The sequence below is a fragment of the Bufo gargarizans genome, chromosome 3 (genome assembly GCF_014858855.1).
Source record: "Bufo gargarizans isolate SCDJY-AF-19 chromosome 3, ASM1485885v1, whole genome shotgun sequence".
Taxonomy (NCBI): Eukaryota; Metazoa; Chordata; class Amphibia; order Anura; family Bufonidae; genus Bufo; species Bufo gargarizans.
This window is the reverse complement of record NC_058082.1, coordinates 234,100,039-234,114,481: the sequence shown is the minus strand read 5'-3', so window position 1 is coordinate 234,114,481 and position 14,443 is coordinate 234,100,039. Positions and strand designations below refer to the sequence as shown.

Here is a 14,443-nt window from a genome sequence, read left to right as displayed (position 1 = left end):
TCCTCAAACTGCGGCCCTCCAGCTGTTGCTAAACTACAACTCCCAGCATGCCGGAACACTCTTTAGGTATCAGCCTACAGCAGGGCATTGTGGGAGTTGTAGTTTTACAACAGCTGGAGGGCCGCAGTTTGAGGATGCCTGGTGTAAGACATTCTTTGTTTTTCTGCTTTAAAGGGCATCTGTCAGCAGATTTGTACCTAGGACACTGGCTGACCTGTTGCATGTGCCCTTGGCAGCTGAAGACACCCATGTTCATAAGTGCTCACATTGCTGAGAAAAATGATGTTTTGATATATGCAAATGAGCCTCTAGGAGCAACAGGGGCGTTGCCATTACACCTGGAGGCTCTGCTGTTTCTGCAATTGCCGCTCCCTCTGTACTTGATAGTCAGGGCCAGGTGTGATGATATTTACACTGTCTGGTCCTGTCAATCAATGGATGCTGTAACACAAAGCGTTTGGATAATTTATCATTAGCCGTTGATGCCTATTAAAATAATAGGGATATGTCAACCTACTAGTCATGCACAGGAGGTGTATACGGGGTGTATGTTGGTGTTTAGATAAGGGCGTTAAAGGGCAGAATTTAAAAAACATGACTTTCATCCAGAAACAGCACCATACTTTGCTTGTGCAGCATAGCTACTTTGAAGTGATTGACACTGAGTTGCAAAGCCACACACGACATGTAGAATGGTGCTCCTGTTCTGTTTTCCTAAGGGCTTATTCACACGTCCATTGCCCCTCCATTGCCATATTGCTTCCTGCATGTGGCGGTTCTGCAATACACGGGGCATCGGCCCACATCACGGATGTGGACCCATTCACTTAAATGGGTCCGCAAATCCGGAGATGTGGTGCGGAACGGAACCCTACGGAAGCACCACAAAAAGATAGACCTTGCTCTATCTTTTTGCGGAATGGACGGATCGCGGACCCCATTCAAGTGAATGGGGTTGCGATCTACATGCAGCAGCCCCACAGCCGGTACACGTGCATTGCGGACCGCAGTTTGCGGTCCACAGCACAGGCACAGTGCCCTTATGTTCGTGTGAACAAGCCCTAATCCGGTAAAACACTTTTAACTGCCAAGTACATATATGAGACATTGTGTGTTTCATTGCTTACATTGGCTAGAATATAGGGGCTAGAGCTTAGATATTTTATTTTTTGGAGGTGTTGTGGATACTGGGCTCTGCAGCCACAAACATGATTTTTTATGCATTTTTAAACAAAACGTTATTCTTTGATGCAAAATTGCATGAAGGTGCCCAGGATGGTGTCAAGTGTTGAGTGACATTTTCCCAGTGTGCCCAATGTCTACTTTTCAACATCTATGGGAGTGTAATATGATTTTTTGTTGTGGTTTAATAATTCAGATTTCATTTGTATTTGTCAAAAGTGTGACAGTTGTCCTGGCAATGAAAGGAATGACAGATTGTCCATAAATTAGAATTGTCTTGTAATGTATACATTTAAAGGGATTGTTCAGTTTTGAAAACCTATTTTACTCATAGGAGACTTTTGAGTAAATAAAGTAGGTTCTCTGATCTTAATTCTTATCTCTTGGCGAGAGTGTAGATGACTACAAAGAGCGTCTCTCACTCTGAAGGACCTGTCCTGTCATGCTTTATATAGACAGGGTATTCATTTGAATGAGCAATGTGTAATACTTAATGTGCCCTGTGGGGGTGCTGTAGAGAAATGGAGAGCTTCACTATCAGGTTTCAGCACACCTCAATTGTCAAATGAACTCAGTTTAAAGGGATATTCCAGTTGTAAAAAGTTATCCCATGTTCACAGGATAGGGGATAACTATAATATTGGTGCGGGTCCCACTGCTGGAACCCCCACTGATCAGAAGAATGGTGTGGCAGATCGGGCATGCACACTACCGCTCCATTCATCTGCACAGGAGTTCCGGAGATAGCCAAGTACGCCCGGCTATTTCTCCCATACGTAGAACTGTCTACGTGTTACACGGCAGTTATGTAAACTGGATATGAGCTATGAACTGCTTTCAGGTCCCTGTCTAGCTCTGTAGCTTATAGCAAATTAAGTGCTGACATTGGACATTGCATTCTGGTTTACATCCTCAGATTTATGATGTTAGTTTAGTAAAAAACTATCTGCTGCAATGGATCTTGTCACCATTTTATAGACCCCCAAGTAAAGTATGTCCTCGATATATATGACAAGCTCTCACAAGATAAGTTCAGGGTAACTGATGATCAGTGTCAACAGAAAAATGAAAATGTGCAATATAGTGTCTCCCTGAGACGTTTAAACAAGGTGATGTGGATGACTTATGGTCGATGTCGCTAGAAAGCAATATTGCATGTCACATAGACAGGTAAGTGTCCTGGGGAACAAAAAACAAATGCTTTCTTAAGGGAAAACTTTTCCTATTACGCACTCGCTGGAATGATTCTTCTGAAGCATAAAGCAGAGTATGCTACGGAGAAGAATCAATTTTTCCATTTGTGTCACCCCCATTTCCTAGTAGAGTGTAAGCTCTTGAGAGCAGGAGGCTCATTCCTAGTCTTTCAATTGTATATAAGCCTTTAATTCTGTGATGTCTATTTTGGTTTTACAAGAACTCTCTAAATTGTGGTGAGGAATATGGTGGCACTATATAAAAAATATTATTAATAATACTAGAAAAGGTACAATTTCTGGGGAAATTGTGTGATGTGTTCTTGCCTCCACCAGTAGCTTACAACTGGAGTGGGCGGAGTAACAGGGTGGAGTGTAGACTCCGCCCACTTTTCTAAATTTTGACCTTTGTCTCACACTGACCCACCCTGCCGAGTTTGGGTGCTGTGAGAATGACAGCTGTTTAAAGGTTTCTTATTGAAGTCAAAAGGGAAAATCTGATTGGTTGTTTGTGGCTCCGCCCACTTTTTAGCGTCCCCCAAAATGAGATATACATTGGCACAGTCCTCCAGTGACCAACTGTGCCAAGTTTCAGAACCCTGCCATTAACAGTCTAAGAGCAACGGCATTTTTAAATTTTCCATTTAAAACATATAGCTGAAATTTGATTGGCCGCTGTAGACTCCGCCCACTTTAAAACATTTGAATTCTAGTCACCTATTAACCGAATATATTAAGTTTAACAACCCTGCCATTAACAATGTTGAAATGGCAGCAATTTAAAATGTTCTCATTGAAGACAATAGGGAAAATCTGATTGGTTGTTTGTAGCTCCGCCCACTTTTTAATTTTTAATGTCCCCAAAATGTGACAGAAATTTTCAGGTTGACCCCATGACTAAGTGACCCAAGTTTGGTGACTTTAGTTTCAAATCTGTGCGACTGGGAGCGATTTGAAAATTTTCCCTGTCAAAGTCAATGGGAAAAACGTGGATTTTGGGGGCCCTGTCCCAGGGGCCCGGAGGGTGGGATCGGGTAACAAAGCACAAGCAAGGTACTCGGGTGGGTGCCGACCAAGTCTGCAAAGTTTGTAGTTTTGTACTCCTAAAAATGTGGGAGGAGTAGCAATTTGAAAGTCTCATTATAGTCAATGGGGAAATTTTGATTGGTTCTGTGTGGCCCCGCCCACTTTTTGGGGTCCCCGAAATGTGCCCAAAATTTTCGGGTTGACTCTATGACTAAGTGACCCAAGTTTGGTGACTTTAGCGTCAAAGCCTGGCGAGTGGGAGCGATTTGAAAATTTACCCTGTCAAAGTCTATGGGAAAAAAGGGGGCTTCCGGGGCCCGCCACGGGGGCCCCGGGGGTGGGATCGCTCCACAAAGTAATAGCAATCCGATCGGGTACAATCTGCACGTTTTGGTAAATTTTTGTCTATGTAGTGTAAAAACTGTGGGAGGAGTTAGGGTGGCAAATTTGGCTATAATAATAATAATAATAACTAGAAAAGGTACAATTTCTGGGGAAATTGTGTGATGTGTTCTTGCCTCCACCAGTAGCTTACAACTGGAGTGGGCGGAGTAACTGGGTGGAGTGTAGACTCCGCCCACTTTTATAAATTTTGACCTTTGTCTCACACTGACCCACCCTGCCGAGTTTGGGTGCTGTGAGAATGACAGCTGTTTAAAGGTTTCTTATTGAAGTCAATAGGGAAAATCTGATTGGTTGTTTGTGGCTCCGCCCACTTTTTAGCGTCCCCAAAATGAGATATACATTGGCACAGTCCTCCAGTGACCAACTGTGCCAAGTTTCGGAACCCTGCCATTAACAGTCTAAGAGTAGCGGCAGTTTGAATTTTTCCCATTTAAACAAATGGATGAAATTTGATTGGCCGTTGTAGACCCCACCCACTTTTTAAATTTTTTTGACCCCAGTCACCCAATGACCTACGGTGCCAAGTTTGGGTATTCTGGCTTTAATATTGTGAGAATGACAACAATTTAAAGGTTTATCATTGAAGTCAATAGGAAAAATCTGATTTGTTGTTGTTGGCTCCGCCCACTTTTTAAATTTTTGAAGCCAAAGTAATCTATGACCTGATTTCTGAGATTTGAAGCCCCTGACATCAATAATGGCAGCATTTTTCAATTTTCTGCATTTTTCAATTTTCCCATTGAAATCAATCAAAGAAATCTGATTGGTTGTTTTTGGCCCCGCCCACTTTTCAGAATTTTAATCCTAATCCTAAATTGTCCAACTGTACCAAGTTTGGGGATCCTGCCATTAACAGTCTAAGAGCAGCGGCAGTTTGAATTTTTTCCATTAAAACATATAGCTGAAATTTGATTGGCCGTTGTAGACTCCTCCCACTTTTAAACATTTGAATTCTAGTCCCCCTATTAACCGAATATATTAAGTTTAACAACCCTGCCATTAACAATGTTGAAATGGCAGCAATTTAAAATTTTCTCATTGAAGACAATGGGGAAAATCTGATTGGTTGTTTGTAGCTCCGCCCACTTTTTAATGTCCCCAAAATGTGACAGGAATTTTCAGGTTGACCCCATGACTAAGTGACCCAAGTTTGGTGAGTTTCACTCCGAAGCTGTATGAGTGACAAACATTTGCATTTTTCCAATAAAACTCTATGGGAGAAAAAAAGAGGTTTTCGGGGGCCCGCCCCAGGGGCCCGGAGGGTGGGATCGGTTAACAAAGCACAAGCAAGATCCTCGGGTATGTGCCGACCAAGAGTGCAAAGTTCGGTATTGATACTCCTAAATCTGTGGGAGGAGTAGCAATTTGAACGTCTCATTGTAGTCAATGGGGAGAATTTGATTGGTTCTGTGTGGCCCCGCCCACTTTTTCGGGTCTCCGAAATGTTCTAACAAATTGCGCGTTGACCCCATGACTAAGTGACCCAAGTTTGGTGACTTTAGTTTAAAATCTGTGCGACTGGGAGAGATTTGAAAATTTTCCCTGTCAAAGTCAATGGGAAAAACATGGATTTTGGGGGCCCTTTCCCAGGGGCCCGGAGGGTGGGATCGGGTAACAAAGCACAAGCAAGGTACTCGGGTGGGTGCCGACCAAGTCTGCAAAGTTTGGAATTTGTACTCCTAAAAATGTGGGAGGAGTAGCAATTTGAAAGTCTCATTATAGTCAATGGGGAAATTTTGATTGGTTCTGTGTGGCCCCGCCCACTTTTTGGGGTCCCCGAAATGTGCCCAAAATTTTCGGGTTGACTCCATGACTAAGTGACCCAAGTTTGGTGACTTTAGCGTCAAAGCCTGGCGAGTGGGAGCGATTTGAAAATTTACCCTGTCAAAGTCTATGGGAAAAAAGGGGGCTTCCGGGGCCCGCCACGGGGGCCCCGGGGGTGGGATCGCTCCACAAAGTAATAGCAATCCGATCGGGCACAATCTGCACGTTTTGGTAAATTTTTGTCTATGTAGTGTAAAAACTGTGGGAGGAGTTAGGGTGGCAAATTTGGCTATAATAAGAATAAGAATAAGAACTAGAAAAGGTACAATTTCTGGGGAAATTGTGTGATGTGTTCTTGCCTCCACCAGTAGCTTACAACTGGAGTGGGCGGAGTAACTGGGTGGAGTGTAGACTCCGCCCACTTTTATAAATTTTGACCTTTGTCTCACACTGACCCACCCTGCCGAGTTTGGGTGCTGTGAGAATGACAGCTGTTTAAAGGTTTCTTATTGAAGTCAATAGGGAAAATCTGATTGGTTGTTTGTGGCTCCGCCCACTTTTTAGCATCCCCAAAATGAGATATACATTGGCACAGTCCTCCAGTGACCAACTGTGCCAAGTTTCGGGAACCCTGCCATTAACAGTCTAAGAGCAGCGGCAGTTTGAATTTTTCCCATTTAAACAAATGGCTGAAATTTGATTGGCCGTTGTAGACCCCGCCCACTTTTTAATTTTTTTTGACCCCAGTCACCCAATGACCTACGGTGCCTAGTTTGGGTATTCTGGCTTAAATACTGTGAGAATGACAGCAATTTAAAAGTTTCTCATTGAAGTCAATAGGGAAAATCTGATTGGTGGTTTGTAGCTCCGCCCACTTTTTAATGTCCCCCAAAATGTGACAGAAATTTTCAGGTTGACCCCATGACTAAGTGACCCAAGTTTGGTGACTTTAGTTTAAAATCTGTGCGACTGGGAGAGATTTGAAAATTGTCCCTGTCAAAGTCAATGGGAAAAACGTGGATTTTGGGGGCCCTGTCCCAGGGGCCCGGAGGGTGGGATCGGGTAACAAAGCAAAAGCAAGGTACTCGGGTGGGTGCCGACCAAGTCTGCAAAGTTTGGAATTTGTACTCCTAAAAATGTGGGAGAAGTAGCAATTTGAAGGTCTCATTAAAGTCAATGGGGAGATTTTGATTGGTTCTGTGTGGCCCCGCCCACTTTTTGGGGTCCCCGAAATGTGCCCAAAATTTTCGGGTTGACTCCATGACTAAGTGACCCAAGTTTGGTGACTTTAGCGTCAAAGCCTGGCGAGTGGGAGCGATTTGAAAATTTACCCTGTCAAAGTCTATGGGAAAAAAGGGGGCTTCCGGGGCCCGCCACGGGGGCCCCGGGGGTGGGATCGCTCCACAAAGTAATAGCAATCCGATCGGGAACAATCTGCACGTTTTGGTAAATTTTTGTCTATGTAGTGTAAAAACTGTGGGAGGAGTTAGGGTGGCAAATTTGGCTATAATAAGAATAATAAGATAACTAGAAAAGGTACAATTTCTGGGGAAATTGTGTGATGTGTTCTTGCCTCCACCAGTAGCTTACAACTGGAGTGGGCGGAGTAACTGGGTGGATTGTAGACTCCGCCCACTTTTATAAATTTTGACCTTTGTCTCACACTGACCCACCCTGCCGAGTTTGGGTGCTGTGGCTTAAATACTGTGAGAATGTCAGCTGTTTAAATGTTTCTTATTGAAGTCAATAGGGAAAATCTGATTGGTTGTTTGTGGCTCCGCCCACTTTTTAGCGTCCCCAAAATGAGATATACATTGGCACAGTCCTCCAGTGACCAACTGTGCCAAGTTTCAGAACCCTGCCATTAACAGTCTAAGAGCAGCGGCAGTTTGAATTTTTCCCATTTAAACAAATGGCTGAAATTTGATTGGCCGTTGTAGACTCCGCCCACTTTTTTTGTAAATTTTTGAATCCAGTCACCCAATGACCTACGGTGCCAAGTTTGGGTATTCTGGCTTAAATACTGTGAGAATGACAGCAATTTAAAGGTTTCTCATTGAAGTCAATAGGGAAAATCTGATTTGTTGTTGTTGGCTCCGCCCACTTTTTAAATTTTTGAATCCAAAGTAATCTATCACCTGATTTCAGAGATTTGAAGCCCCTGACATCAATCATGGCAGCATTTTTCAATTTTCAGAATTATTTTTTTTTCCATATTGAAATCAATGAAAGAAATCTGATTGGTTGTTTTTGGCCCCGCCCACTTTTCAAAATTTTAATCCTAAATTGTCCAACTGTACCAAGTTTGGGGAGCCTGCCATTAACAGTCTAAGAGCAGCGGCAGTTTGAATTTTTCCCATTTAAACAAATGGCTGAAATTTGATTGGCCGTTGTAGACCCCGCCCACTTTTTAAAAATGTTGACCCCAGTCACCCAATGACCTATGGTGCCAAGTTTGGGTATTCTGTCTTAAATACTGTGAGAATGACAGCAATTTAAAGGTTTCTCATTGAAGTTAATAGGGAAAATCTGATTTGTTGTTGTTGGCTCCGCCCACTTTTAAATTTTTTGAATCCAAAGTAATCTATCACCTGATTTCAGAGATTTGAAGCCCCTGACATCAATCATGGCAGCATTTTTCAATTTTCTTAAAATTTTTTTTTCCATATTGAAATCTATGAAAGAAATCTGATTGGTTGTTTTTGGCCCCGCCCACTTTTCAAAATTTTAATCCTAATCCTAAATTGTCCAACTGTACCAAGTTTCAGAACCCTGCCATTAACAGTCTAAGAGCAGCGGCAGTTTGAAGTTTTCCCATTTAAACAAATGGCTGAAATTTGATTGGCCGTTGTAGACTCCGCCCACTTTTTCATAATTTTTTGAATCCAGTCACCCAATGACCTACGGTGCCAAGTTTGGGTATTCTGGCTTAAATACTGTGAGAATGACAGCAATTTAAAATTTTCTCATTGAAGACAATAGGGAAAATCTGATTGGTTGTTTGTAGCTCCGCCCACTTTTTAATGTCCCCAAAATGTGACAGAAACTTTCAGGTTGACCCCATGACTAAGTGACCCAAGTTTGGTGAGTTTCACTCCGAAGCTGTACGAGTGACAAACGTTTGCATTTTTCCAATAAAACTCTATGGGAGAAAAAAAGAGGTTTTCGGGGGCCCGCCCCAGGGGCCCGGAGGGTGGGATCGGTTAACAAAGCACAAGCAAGATACTCGGGTATGTGCCGACCAAGGGTGCAAAGTTCGGTATTTATACTCCTAAATCTGTGGGAGGAGTAGCAATTTGAACGTCTCATTATAGTCAATGGGGAGAATTTGATTGGTTCTGTGTGGCCCCGCCCACTTTTTCGGGTCTCCGAAATGTTCTAACAAATTGCGCGTTGACCCCATGACTAAGTGACCCAAGTTTGGTGACTTTAGTTTAAAATCTGTGCGACTGGGAGCGATTTGAAAATTGTCCCTGTCAAAGTCAATGGGAAAAACATGGATTTTGGGGGCCCTGTCCCAGGGGCCCGGAGGGTGGGATCGGGTAACAAAGCACAAGCAAGGTACTCGGGTGGGTGCCGACCAAGTCTGCAAAGTTTGGAATTTGTACTCCTAAAAATGTGGGAGGAGTAGCAATTTGAAGGTCTCATTATAGTCAATGGGGAGATTTTGATTGGTTCTGTGTGGCCCCGCCCACTTTTTGGGGTCCCCGAAATGTGCCCAAAATTTTCGGGTTGACTCCATGACTAAGTGACCCAAGTTTGGTGACTTTAGCGTCAAAGCCTGGCGAGTGGGAGCGATTTGAAAATTTACCCTGTCAAAGTCTATGGGAAAAAAGGGGGCTTCCGGGGCCCGCCACGGGGGCCCCGGGGGTGGGATCGCTCCACAAAGTAATAGCAATCCGATCGGGTAACAATCTGCACGTTTTGGTAAATTTTTGTCTATGTAGTGTAAAAACTGTGGGAGGAGTTAGGGTGGCAAATTTGGCTATAATAAGAATAATAAGAACTAGAAAAGGTACAATTTCTGGGGAAATTGTGTGATGTGTTCTTGCCTCCACCAGTAGCTTACAACTGGAGTGGGCGGAGTAACTGGGTGGAGTGTAGACTCCGCCCACTTTTATAAATTTTGACCTTTGTCTCACACTGACCCACCCTGCCGAGTTTGGGTGCTGTGAGAATGACAGCTGTTTAAAGGTTTCTTATTGAAGTCAATAGGGAAAATCTGATTGGTTGTTTGTGGCTCCGCCCACTTTTTAGCATCCCCAAAATGAGATATACATTGGCACAGTCCTCCAGTGACCAACTGTGCCAAGTTTCGGGAACCCTGCCATTAACAGTCTAAGAGCAGCGGCAGTTTGAATTTTTCCCATTTAAACAAATGGCTGAAATTTGATTGGCCGTTGTAGACCCCGCCCACTTTTTAATTTTTTTTGACCCCAGTCACCCAATGACCTACGGTGCCTAGTTTGGGTATTCTGGCTTAAATACTGTGAGAATGACAGCAATTTAAAAGTTTCTCATTGAAGTCAATAGGGAAAATCTGATTGGTGGTTTGTAGCTCCGCCCACTTTTTAATGTCCCCCAAAATGTGACAGAAATTTTCAGGTTGACCCCATGACTAAGTGACCCAAGTTTGGTGACTTTAGTTTAAAATCTGTGCGACTGGGAGAGATTTGAAAATTGTCCCTGTCAAAGTCAATGGGAAAAACGTGGATTTTGGGGGCCCTGTCCCAGGGGCCCGGAGGGTGGGATCGGGTAACAAAGCAAAAGCAAGGTACTTGGGTGGGTGCCGACCAAGTCTGCAAAGTTTGGAATTTGTACTCCTAAAAATGTGGGAGAAGTAGCAATTTGAAGGTCTCATTAAAGTCAATGGGGAGATTTTGATTGGTTCTGTGTGGCCCCGCCCACTTTTTGGGGTCCCCGAAATGTGCCCAAAATTTTCGGGTTGACTCCATGACTAAGTGACCCAAGTTTGGTGACTTTAGCGTCAAAGCCTGGCGAGTGGGAGCGATTTGAAAATTTACCCTGTCAAAGTCTATGGGAAAAAAGGGGGCTTCCGGGGCCCGCCACGGGGGCCCCGGGGGTGGGATCGCTCCACAAAGTAATAGCAATCCGATCGGGTACAATCTGCACGTTTTGGTAAATTTTTGTCTATGTAGTGTAAAAACTGTGGGAGGAGTTAGGGTGGCAAATTTGGCTATAATAAGAATAATAAGAACTAGAAAAGGTACAATTTCTGGGGAAATTGTGTGATGTGTTCTTGCCTCCACCAGTAGCTTACAACTGGAGTGGGCGGAGTAACTGGGTGGAGTGTAGACTCCGCCCACTTTTATAAATTTTGACCTTTGTCTCACACTGACCCACCCTGCCGAGTTTGGGTGCTGTGAGAATGACAGCTGTTTAAAGGTTTCTTATTGAAGTCAATAGGGAAAATCTGATTGGTTGTTTGTGGCTCCGCCCACTTTTTAGCATCCCCAAAATGAGATATACATTGGCACAGTCCTCCAGTGACCAACTGTGCCAAGTTTCGGAACCCTGCCATTAACAGTCTAAGAGCAGCGGCAGTTTGAATTTTTCCCATTTAAACAAATGGCTGAAATTTGATTGGCCGTTGTAGACCCCGCCCACTTTTTAATTTTTTTTGACCCCAGTCACCCAATGACCTACGGTGCCTAGTTTGGGTATTCTGGCTTAAATACTGTGAGAATGACAGCAATTTAAAAGTTTCTCATTGAAGTCAATAGGGAAAATCTGATTGGTGGTTTGTAGCTCCGCCCACTTTTTAATGTCCCCCAAAATGTGACAGAAATTTTCAGGTTGACCCCATGACTAAGTGACCCAAGTTTGGTGACTTTAGTTTAAAATCTGTGCGACTGGGAGAGATTTGAAAATTGTCCCTGTCAAAGTCAATGGGAAAAACGTGGATTTTGGGGGCCCTGTCCCAGGGGCCCGGAGGGTGGGATCGGGTAACAAAGCAAAAGCAAGGTACTTCGGGTGGGTGCCGACCAAGTCTGCAAAGTTTGGAATTTGTACTCCTAAAAATGTGGGAGAAGTAGCAATTTGAAGGTCTCATTAAAGTCAATGGGGAGATTTTGATTGGTTCTGTGTGGCCCCGCCCACTTTTTGGGGTCCCCGAAATGTGCCCAAAATTTTCGGGTTGACTCCATGACTAAGTGACCCAAGTTTGGTGACTTTAGCGTCAAAGCCTGGCGAGTGGGAGCGATTTGAAAATTTACCCTGTCAAAGTCTATGGGAAAAAAGGGGGCTTCCGGGGCCCGCCACGGGGGCCCCGGGGGTGGGATCGCTCCACAAAGTAATAGCAATCCGATCGGGTACAATCTGCACGTTTTGGTAAATTTTTGTCTATGTAGTGTAAAAACTGTGGGAGGAGTTAGGGTGGCAAATTTGGCTATAATAAGAATAATAAGAACTAGAAAAGGTACAATTTCTGGGGAAATTGTGTGATGTGTTCTTGCCTCCACCAGTAGCTTACAACTGGAGTGGGCGGAGTAACTGGGTGGAGTGTAGACTCCGCCCACTTTTATAAATTTTGACCTTTGTCTCACACTGACCCACCCTGCCGAGTTTGGGTGCTGTGAGAATGACAGCTGTTTAAAGGTTTCTTATTGAAGTCAATAGGGAAAATCTGATTGGTTGTTTGTGGCTCCGCCCACTTTTTAGCATCCCCAAAATGAGATATACATTGGCACAGTCCTCCAGTGACCAACTGTGCCAAGTTTCGGGAACCCTGCCATTAACAGTCTAAGAGCAGCGGCAGTTTGAATTTTTCCCATTTAAACAAATGGCTGAAATTTGATTGGCCGTTGTAGACCCCGCCCACTTTTTAATTTTTTTTGACCCCAGTCACCCAATGACCTACGGTGCCTAGTTTGGGTATTCTGGCTTAAATACTGTGAGAATGACAGCAATTTAAAAGTTTCTCATTGAAGTCAATAGGGAAAATCTGATTGGTGGTTTGTAGCTCCGCCCACTTTTTAATGTCCCCCAAAATGTGACAGAAATTTTCAGGTTGACCCCATGACTAAGTGACCCAAGTTTGGTGACTTTAGTTTAAAATCTGTGCGACTGGGAGAGATTTGAAAATTGTCCCTGTCAAAGTCAATGGGAAAAACGTGGATTTTGGGGGCCCTGTCCCAGGGGCCCGGAGGGTGGGATCGGGTAACAAAGCAAAAGCAAGGTACTCGGGTGGGTGCCGACCAAGTCTGCAAAGTTTGGAATTTGTACTCCTAAAAATGTGGGAGAAGTAGCAATTTGAAGGTCTCATTAAAGTCAATGGGGAGATTTTGATTGGTTCTGTGTGGCCCCGCCCACTTTTTGGGGTCCCCGAAATGTGCCCAAAATTTTCGGGTTGACTCCATGACTAAGTGACCCAAGTTTGGTGACTTTAGCGTCAAAGCCTGGCGAGTGGGAGCGATTTGAAAATTTACCCTGTCAAAGTCTATGGGAAAAAAGGGGGCTTCCGGGGCCCGCCACGGGGGCCCCGGGGGTGGGATCGCTCCACAAAGTAATAGCAATCCGATCGGGAACAATCTGCACGTTTTGGTAAATTTTTGTCTATGTAGTGTAAAAACTGTGGGAGGAGTTAGGGTGGCAAATTTGGCTATAATAAGAATAATAAGAACTAGAAAAGGTACAATTTCTGGGGAAATTGTGTGATGTGTTCTTGCCTCCACCAGTAGCTTACAACTGGAGTGGGCGGAGTAACTGGGTGGAGTGCTGTGGCTTAAATACTGTGAGAATGACAGCTGTTTAAAAGTTTCTTATTGAAGTCAATAGGGAGAATCTGATTGGTTGTTTGTGGCTCCGCCCACTTTTTAGCGTCCCCAAAATGAGATATATATTGGCACAGTCCTCCAGTGACCAACTGCGCCAAGTTTCAGAACCCTGCCATTAACAGTCTAAGAGCAGCGGCAGTTTGAATTTTTCTCATTTAAACAAATGTCTGAAATTTGATTGGCCGTTGTAGACCCCGCCCACTTTCCAATTTTTTTTTTTCCCCCAGTCACCCAATGACCTACGGTGCCAAGTTTGGGTATTCTGGCTTAAATATTGTGAGAATGACAGCAATTTAAAGGTTTCTCATTGAAGTCAATAGGAAAAATCTGATTTGTTGTTGTTGGCTCCGCCCACTTTTTCAATTTTTGAAGCCAAAGTAATCTATGACCTGATTTCTAAGATTTGAAGCCCCTGACATCAATAATGGCAGCATTTTTCAATTTTCTGCATATGTCAAATTCCCCATTGAAATCAATCAAAGAAATCTGATTGGTTGTTTTTGGCTCCGCCCACTTTTCTAAATTTCAATCCTAATCCTAAAATGTCCAACTGTACCAAGTTTGGGGACCCTGCCAGTAACAGTGTAAGATCAGCGGCAGTTTTAAATTTCCCCATTAAAATAAATGACTAAAATTTGATTGGCCATTGTAGACTCCGCCCACTTTTTATACATTTTTGAATCCAGTCACCCAATGACCTACGGTGCCAAGTTTGGGTATTCTGGCTTAAATACTGTGAGAATGACAGCAATTTAAAGGTTTATCATTGAAGTGAATAGGGAAAATCTGATTTGTTGTTGTTGGCTCCGCCCACTTTTTCAATTTTTGAAACCGAAGTAATCTATGACCTGATTTCTGAGATTTAAAGCCCCTGACATCAATAATGGCAGCATTTTTCAATTTTCTGCATTTTTCAATTTTCCCATTGAAATCAATCAAAGAAATCTGATTGGTTGTTTTTGGCCCCGCCCACTTTTCTGAATTTTAATCCTAATCCTAAATTGTCCAACTGTACCAAGTTTGGGGATCCTGCCATTAACAGTGTAAGATCAGCGGCAGTTTTAAATTTCGCCATTG

At 43.6% G+C, this 14,443-nt stretch overlaps 1 protein-coding gene across 3 annotated transcripts in view; it reads left to right on the top strand.

Annotated features, from left to right (window-relative positions):
* FGF14 (fibroblast growth factor 14) overlaps nucleotides 1–14,443 on the top strand; it is a 610,672-nt gene that overhangs the window by 396,815 nt on the left and 199,414 nt on the right. The window lies entirely within an intron of this gene.